The sequence below is a fragment of the Trachypithecus francoisi genome, unplaced genomic scaffold (genome assembly GCF_009764315.1).
Source record: "Trachypithecus francoisi isolate TF-2019V2 unplaced genomic scaffold, Tfra_2.0 Lachesis_group19, whole genome shotgun sequence".
Lineage (NCBI taxonomy): Eukaryota > Metazoa > Chordata > Mammalia > Primates > Cercopithecidae > Trachypithecus > Trachypithecus francoisi.
In genome coordinates, this window is record NW_022681464.1 from 19,695,403 (window position 1) to 19,704,471 (window position 9,069).

A 9,069-nucleotide genomic window follows, 5' to 3' on the forward strand; every position below is an offset into this window, starting at 1 on the left:
AAGCAAAACATGTAGAAAGGGTACAGCTACCATAAATTGAACATTTTGAATAGATTTCTCATAAATCTGCTGCTTTAAATGTTAAATAAACATTTAAAATTGATTGGGACTTCTTAGCTAAAGCCATGTTTTAATAAGATTTATAAGTTTTTTCTTAAATTGGGGACAAAACTCTGTATGTGAAATCATTTTTAAATGCTTCCCTCATGGGAACAATGTTGAAATTAGTGACTAGATTATTTTAGTGGTTTCTGCTCATACATTGGTTCTACCCACTAGATCCTCGGTCAGCTCCTTAAGAGCAGGGACTATGTAAAATGCATCTTTGTGCCCCCAGCACCAAGCACAGTGCTCAGCACTATGATCCATCAAGTTTCATTAACCAGAGCTGGTGAAGAAGGCCAGGAGAGGAGGGTAGTGATGCCAAGGGTGGCATCCAGCCAAGATCTCAAAGGGACGATAAAAAGGTGTTCTAAACTCCCAATAAGCTGCTAAGAAAGCCCAGGGCTGAGTTGTTTTCAAGAATCCTGGAGAGCCACCACATGTGGCTCAATGCAAAGAACAGAGTCACAGGAGCATTAACAGAAGCTACACAGAAGGGCACGAGTTATTGGTGGCACAGGGGAAAGTCTGGACTCCTATTCACCAAAGCATTCAGGGTTAAATGCGTCTCTGATAGGGTTGTAGGATGAGAGGTTATTTCTTTTTGCTCATCTCTATTTTTACTTTTCCCACAATAAGCTTATATTTCTGCATCAGTTCATTGCTCTCGGTGACTCTTAGATCCATCCTCTGAAAGGTCTTTTCTTCTCCATAACACTCCTTGGGTTATGTCCTTCTAAAGTGCCCTTCTGAAAAGGGCACTTTTGAGAATGTGCACTTTTTGGTGGCTGAATAGCCTTATCTTTTCTCTTTCTTTTCATATGAAGTCAGAAGCTTAGAAGTTTTTTTATATCTTGAATAATCAGTCCCCTTTAGTCCAGACTGGTGGTGCTTTTGCTAATACAGATCTTTCAAAAATAAATGGAAGGTTTTTATTTTTGTCCACTCTATTTATTAAAATTCACACAACAATTCTAATGAGGAATTATTGACAAGAATTGAGCACATCGGGCTTTTATGGTACTACACGTTTAAAACTTTCTAGAAGCCCAAAAGTGTACCTTAATTATTTAAGAGTTCTTGACTAATTATGTGATGGCCATGATTTTGATGTAGTCCCCTCCTAGCCTGAGCCTGAGTTTATTTCTCTTCTTTAGAACTTTGCTGGACTCTGCAAAAACGAGCCCCAGTGCTGTGATTTTTTTTCTGTATTTCTTCTAACATATGCCATATGGTTGGCATATGGCCAATGTCTCAAAAGACGACAGGCAACAGTTTGGTAAATATTTTGCCACAATATAATAAAGGTTATCAACCGTCCAATTTGAAACATTTGGGTCCTTACTATTCACTGATGTGGTACACATCAGGCACCACATTTTCTATCAGTCAGAATTCTTAGTTGGAAACAATAGAAACTAATTCTCACAAAACTAAGCAGAAAATATGTGTAATAAAAGACATTGTGTAGCTTGCAGACTCCCCAGAGAGCCAAAGAATCAGCTTCAGAGATTGCATAGCTACTCCAAGGTAGATACCACTATAGGCTCTGCCAGGCATCGCACCACAGATCGTACCACCATGCTCACTGCCTCCATCATTACCACCAGTAAGCCATGGATATTTTTGCTTTGCTTGTTAGAGCAGTGAGTATTATTTACACTAATATTTCTTCTACTTGCTAAAAGATGTGTTTAATTACAAGTGAATGTTGAATTTCTATCAAGATTGTTCTCTTCATTTACTGAGACAATTTGACTTGCTCCTTTAATCTCTTGTTTTCTAGAATTAAACCTTGGCATCCTTGAAATTAATACAACATGGTCATAATACATAATCTTTGCAGATATTACTGAAGTAAGTTTGCTACTTCTTAAAGAATTTCTGAATTTATGTTCATAAGTGAGAGGAGCTCATAATCCTCAGAAATGGCTATATGAATATTAGATAAATTGGACTGAAGAGCAAAGAAAATTTCTAAGGACAAAGAATATTACACATCAATAAAGGAATAAGTTCATCAAGAAACCATAGCAGTCTTAGGGGTAAATGCACCAAATAACATAGCTCCAAAACACATGAAGCAAAAACTGATGCGGCAGAAAGAAAAATACTAATAAGACAAATACACATTGTATTTAGATATTTTAGCAACCAGACAAAGACAGTGCAAGAAAAGAAATTACAGACCAGTATCCCTCATGAGCTTAGATCCTCAACAAAATATTAGCAATCAAACACAGGAATATATGAAAAAAATAAAATACCAGGATCAATGGAGTTTATCCAGGAATAGCAAGACTATTTCAATATTTGGAAACCAATCAATACAGTCCACCATAATAACCACAGAAGAAAAATCACATGATCATATCAATTGATACAGTAAAACCATTTAACAAAATTCAAATCCATCCATAATAAAAGTTATCAGCAGCCTAGGAATAAGAAGGCAACTTTCTCGACCTCATAAAATACACCGACAAAAACCTTATAGCAAAATCATACAAAATGGTGAAAGATTGAAAGCCTTATTCCTGAAATCAGGAAGAAAGCAAAGATATCTACACAATACACATTCTTTTCAAGCACACAGAGTATCTATAAAAACTGACCATTTTTCGTGAACCCAGAAGTGCATCTTGCAGTGAGCGGAGATAGCGCCACCACACTCCAGCCTGGGCGACAGAGCGAGACTCTTTCTCAAAAAAAAAAAAAAAAAAATTGACCATTTTTATGATGACCATAAACCATGAACCATTTTTTTGGACAAGGCTATAAAGCAAGTTTCAACAAATTTCAACAATTGAAATCTTACAAAGTGTGTATTCTGACTATAATGCCACTGAACTAGAAATAACCAAAAAGTACCTAGAGAAACCCCATATGTTTGGAAATGAATAAAAACACACTTTTAAATAACCTGTGTATAAAAGACAAAATCACAGTGGAATATTAGAAAACATTTTTATCAGAATGGTAACAAAAATACTATGTATCAAAATCTGTAAGATCAAGCCAAAATAGTACTTAAAAGAAAATGTATAGCCTTGTAAGAATATATTAGGAAAAATGAGAATAAATTAATTAAGCATTCATTCCAAAAGTTAGTAAAACAACAACAACAACGGCAGTAAATTAAATCCAAAGATATTAAGAGGGAGCAGGTGCTGAGGAGAGAGCCCCTCACTAGCTACCACCATATGTTCCAGCCAGATACCACACATCTCTATCCCTCAGAGAACCCTGACCAGCCTCTGGTGCAGTGGTACCCCTAAGTGAACTCGCTCTTTTGGAAGTTCACCTGATTACTCTCTATCAGCCTGCCAGGCAGACATCTGGAGCCGGACCTATGAATTGAAGTTCTGTGAGCTAGTGTGGGCTAAACAACATTCCAAGGATATGGACAAGAGATTGAAAGAGGTGTCAGGGGCAAGTCAGCATTTGCTATCCACTTCATTCAGTCCTATTTTGTCCTAAAGTGTGATCCAACCATTGAAGATTTGTACATAGAGACGTGTAACTGCTAGCAGTGCAGCAATGTGTGATCCATCAAGAGCAACATGGATATACTAAACATTTTTATCAGAATGGTAACAACAATACCATACTTCAGCATTCTGTATGTTTACTAAGCCACATTTGTTAAACGCATTGCTCAAATCTTTTATAGTTTTACTAATTTTTTGAAGGCTGTTTCTGTCAATAACTGAAAAAGATGTATTCAAATTTCCCTCTTGTGATTATAGAATTGTTTATTTCTCTTCTTAATTCTTCCTGTTATTTTTCTAACGTTAGTTTCTTGTTGGATTAGAATGTTCTTCCCATTTTGCTTTATATCTCTTGAGTGTTTGTTTTGAAGAACATGAAAATTTAGAAGTCTTTCTTACAATTTTTAAAAATTTAGGCTGAATTTGTTGTATGTTTCCTTTTTTAGTCCTAATAATGTTTGTGCTTTTTCTTGCCAGAGGTTTGTAGTATTTTTTAGGTTTTTAAATTACGTTTGCTGCCCTTTTGTTCTATGTTTCATTAATTTGTTTTCTGTTAGTTTCTTCTTCCTTTTTCTCAGAATTTATTTTGCTACAATTTCTCTAACTTTTTAAGATGAAGTTTTTAGGTTTCTCCTTATATAAGCATTTTAGGATATAACACTTGTTCTTTGTATTATTTTAGCTTAATTTGCAAATTTTTATGTATGATATTTTAATATTGGTATATCCTAAATGTTTTCTAACTTCTATGATTTTCTTTCACTTATGAGCTAAAGTGTTTTTAAAATATTTTATATATGTATCCTAGTTGTTATTTTTGATTTATAATTTGATTTTGTTGTAGTCAGAGAACGTGGTCTGTATGATACCTATTCTTTGAAATTTGCCCTAGGTCTAGGTAACGCATGGTCAATTTTCACAAATATTCCACGTAAAAATGTGTATTTGCTCATTGTTTGGTTAAGGAAGTTATGTGTATTCACTACATGAAGATTCCTTTACCATTTGTGTTCTTTAGCTGTATCATGGCCTTACTAAATTTTGTGTGATTTATTTATTGTTCACGGAGAGAACTTTCCCATCATAACTGTGGATTTCTCAATTTCTTATAATTCAGTCATGTTTGGTTTCATTGTTGCATGGGCCTTAAGACTCTGGTATTATGTTCCTATTGGTTTAAACTGTTGCGTGTTCCTGGAGAATTTAACCCTTTATCATTATGTGGTGACTTTATCCCTAAACATGATGTTTGCCTTAAAGCCAAATATCAAACAGGTAATAATTAAAATATCATCCGTTCTAATGTACCTATACCAGCTTTCTTTTGATTAGTATTTGCCTGGAACATCTTTTTCCATTCTTTTCCTTTCATCTTTTTTGCTTCCTTGGTTTGTCTCCTTTCTGCAGCATATGGATTTTTTTATATTCAATTTAACCATAATGCTTTGAGGGGTCAAAACATGCCATTAGTTGCTTACATTTGTTGATATTACTAATATACTTGGATTTATATCTTCCATATGATTATTTTTATTTACTGTGCTTTATCTACGATTTTTTCTCTTCCTGTCTTCTTTTGACAGGATCAAGTTTTTTTTTGTTTGTTTGTTTTGTTTTTCTTTGTTTTTTTTGAGATGGAGTTTTGCTCTTGTTGCCCAGGCTGGAGTGCAATGGCATGATCTCGACTCACCGCAACCTCCACCTCCCAGGTTCAAGCGAATCTCCTGCCTCAGCCTCCCTAGTAGCTGGGATTACAGGCATGGGCCACCATGCCCGGCTCATTTTGTATTTTTAGTAGAAACAGGGTTTCTCCGTGTTGGTCAGGCTGGTCTCGAACTCCCGACCTCAGGTGATCCGCCTGCCTCGGCCTCCCAAAGTGCTGGGATTACAGGCATGAGCCACCATGCCTGACAGGATCAAGTATTTTTAATTCCATTTTTGCTCAATTGATTTAGAAACTATAAACTCTGTTTCTGTTCTTTTAATGCTTCTCATAAAATGCTGACCCACTTCTTAACAAAGTATCAATTGAACATTGCCATGGTTAGGAAGACCTGCTCAGAACCTGACTGTGCCAGTGTGACTCAAGACTCAGCCACACCCCACTGTGTCCCTTGGGAAGTCACTTTTGGCCTCCCGAGGGCCAGTTTTCCCCTTGGGTAAAATAGTGATGATAATAATATCAAACTTACAGGGCTGTTCTGGGGAATGAGTTAATTACATAAAAAGGCTTAAGGCCATGCCATGCATAGAGTAGGCTTTTAAATTAATTGTAGTTATTGTTACTGCTGCTGTATTACTCTCACCCTCCTTCTAAGAACTTTAAAATTCTTTAGCATGACCAATGACAAAACGTTACTTTTTGATAATTTGATTCTTTTTCTTTACTCTTTAATTAGTCATTAGTGTTACTATCATTCTGTATTTTTACAATTACTCTTTTATCTATTTCTTTACTCATTATTTCTCTTTCCTTAATCAGTCCTTGATTCTAAGTTCAACTTTCTTCTCCCTGAGTTATGAACTTTAGAAGTTCTTTCAGAGAAGATCTACTTTGGGTAAACTATCTCAGTTTTTGAGAGTCTTGGCCGGGTTCGGTGGCTCATGCCTGTAATCCCAGCACTTTGGGAGGCGGAGGCAGGCAGATCACTTGAGGTCAGGAGTTCAAGACTGGCCTGGCCAACATGGTGAAACCCTGTCTCTACCAAAAAATACAGGAGTCTTGGTGCACGCCTGTAATCCCAGCTACTTGGGAGGCAGAGGTGGAAGAATTGCTTGAACCCTGGAAGTGGAGGTTGCAGTGAGCTGAGATCACACCACTGCACTCCAGCCTGGGTGACAGAGTGAGAACCTCTCTCCCTCAAAAAAAAAAAAAAAGAAAGAAAGAAAGAAAAGAAAAAGAAAAAGAAAAAAGAAAGAAAAGAAAATATGTATTTTCCCCTTGTTCTTGTCTGATTGATAGCTTAGCTTCACTGAGCAGAAAACCCTAGAAGGACTGTGATTTTTCTCTCAGCACTTTGGACAGAGTCAATGTTCTGTCTTCTGGTCTATTGTTGCTTTGTAGGAATTTATCTCTTTGCTGTGGCTGCAACTTCAGATTCTGTCTTTGTCTTTTGGGTTTCTATGGTTGCATTACACTGTGCCTATCATGGATTTATTTTTATGTGTCGTGCTCAGGACTGTGTTTCCTAAAGTTGAGAATTCATGATTTTCCTTAATTCTTAAAAATTCGAATGTTATCTTTGCCCTGTTTTCTCTATTTTCTCCCTCTGGGATTGATTTGAACAGTTAGTCCTGGTCGAGTTTCCCGCTTTTCATTCCCTTTCTTTGTCTCCTCCATGCCTTGTGGACGTCCTCTTTAGGTCTGTTTTCCAGATCCCTTCTTCAGATGTGTCTCAACTGAAGCTCCCAGTCCCTGAGTGTTGAAATTCAATCATTAATGTTTTATTTCATGTTAGCTTTGATACTTTTTCAACTTGCCTAATATCATGTTCTTTTCTTATGTCTTTAATTACTTATTTAATTTCTTCATTTCAACATTTGTTTTATGTTTGTTTGTTTGTTTGAGACGGAGTCTCACTCTGTTGCCCAGGCTGGGTGTCACGATCTCGGCTCACTGCAACCTCTGCCTCCCAGATTCAAGCGACTCTCCAGCATCAGCCTCCTGAGTAGCTGGGATTACAGGTGCCCACCACCACACCTGGCTAATTTTTGTATTTTAGTAGAAACAGGGTTTCACCGTGTTGGCCAGGCTGGTCTTAAACTCCTGACCTCAAGTGATCCGCTTATAATGCAAGAACTAACATTTACGCACTTGTTCATTTCTCCACTGTAGACTCAGTAAAAATGGAGTCTGTTGCAAAAACAAACTTGAATTTGTCCATCCTCTCGACCCAGTCCCCAGGTTTGTATGCAGGCCCTGTCAGTCTCAGCTGAACTAACGGGGACAGCCAGGCAGTCAGCACGATCTGGTTAGAGCCACTGAGTGTCTGCAGTGCTTTGATGAGGATTCTCTCTTTAATACCAAAAATGGAAGTCCTTCTTAGGAAAGCAGACAACCACGTGTGGTTTCAGACCAAGATTCCTGCGCAGCCCCGCCAGCCCACGATCCAAGAGTCCTATGGGGCACTGGCACCAACCCCAGGGGTCTCAGGGACAATGAGTGTTGGGTGCTGTTGCACTCATGGTTGAGGAATCACAGCTTGTCATAGATCATTTCTAGAAACTGTGCATAGATGTCTGGGATGCATTCCCTTCTAGGGTTGAATAGGAATTTGTAGTAGCCACTGTCTGCACAAATCACAGTGACTGCATTTGGCTCTGCTCCAAGGGCACAAATGCATGGAGAGCCCAAGGAAACCTGAAACTTGGAGAAACCCCTTTGGAACTAAAGGATTTTGGAAGGAAACTAGCTGACACCAAGTTGGACTGTTCATTCCTTTCTGGGTCCTCAGCTGCAAAAATGTACACTGTGCTGTGGTCACTGGATATGCAAATGAAGGACACATCTTGATTGAAGCTAATGCAGAAAACATTAGCTGCTTGAGATCCTCTTCATAGTTCCTGGATTAAATGTCCTGATGAAGTATCAAATATTCTTATAAGCGTCCCCTTTTCAGGTGTGGTTGCAATTCTTTTCCCTGCAGGTTAAGTGTGATGCAGCTCAGGATGCCCTCGGGAGCAGGAATGTCCACAGGTGGCTTCTCGGTGCTGGCCTGGTCCACGAGCTGCACATGGCCTGTGTGCCTGCCTGGCAAGGCCAGAAGAGAGTTGTTGCTATTAGGACAGAGGACACAGCAGCCTTTAGGGTTACAGGAGATTTCAAAGATGTACAACTGATGGGGGTTCTGTGTGAACACCTTAATCATGGAGTCCAAAACAATCACAATTCTATCTCGCTGCAGTTTAACTGCCTTGATTTCTGTAGCAAATCCTATTTCATTAATAGTCTCCTTTTTCAGTCATCTCAGATCATCACTTTGTTGGGAAGGTATTTTGGTTTTTTTCCACCAACAACTAAAGCTAAATAGTTGCAGCAAAATAACATTTCATTGTGACCAACTCTTCCTCCTAGAAATTTTTGTTTCTCTTTTTCTTGTAATGGATTGGTGTTATAGACTCAGAATCCGTTTTCCATCCCGCAAGCAAGGCAGCCGTGGTCCTGGCTGTAGAGCAGCTGGTGTAGAGCAGCTAGTTACTGTGGGAGTTACATGGTAGGAGGATCATGGCGCCACTGGGCTGGCCCACCCTTTCTCAGTGAGCTGGCTGGGGAGGCTGGCTGGCTGCTCCCACCATGCAGGTGCTAAGGCCACCCCAGGAATGGAAGTTTTATAGTATTCTCTTTATGAAGACAACTTTCTCTCAAGCCTGAGCACCACTTGCCCTGAACAAATGTGTTTGCCTTTATCATCTGGAAATTGTGAATTCAGTGGCTGTATGTTTCCCCCTTTTGAAGATACCAGCATGCTCAGATTCA

General features: G+C 38.6%; 1 pseudogene; it reads right to left on the reverse strand.

The window, feature by feature from the left end:
* Positions 1-7,788: 7,788 nt before the first annotated feature.
* LOC117063970 lies at positions 7,789-8,822 on the reverse strand (annotated as a pseudogene).
* Between the last annotated feature and the right edge of the window lie 247 nt (positions 8,823-9,069).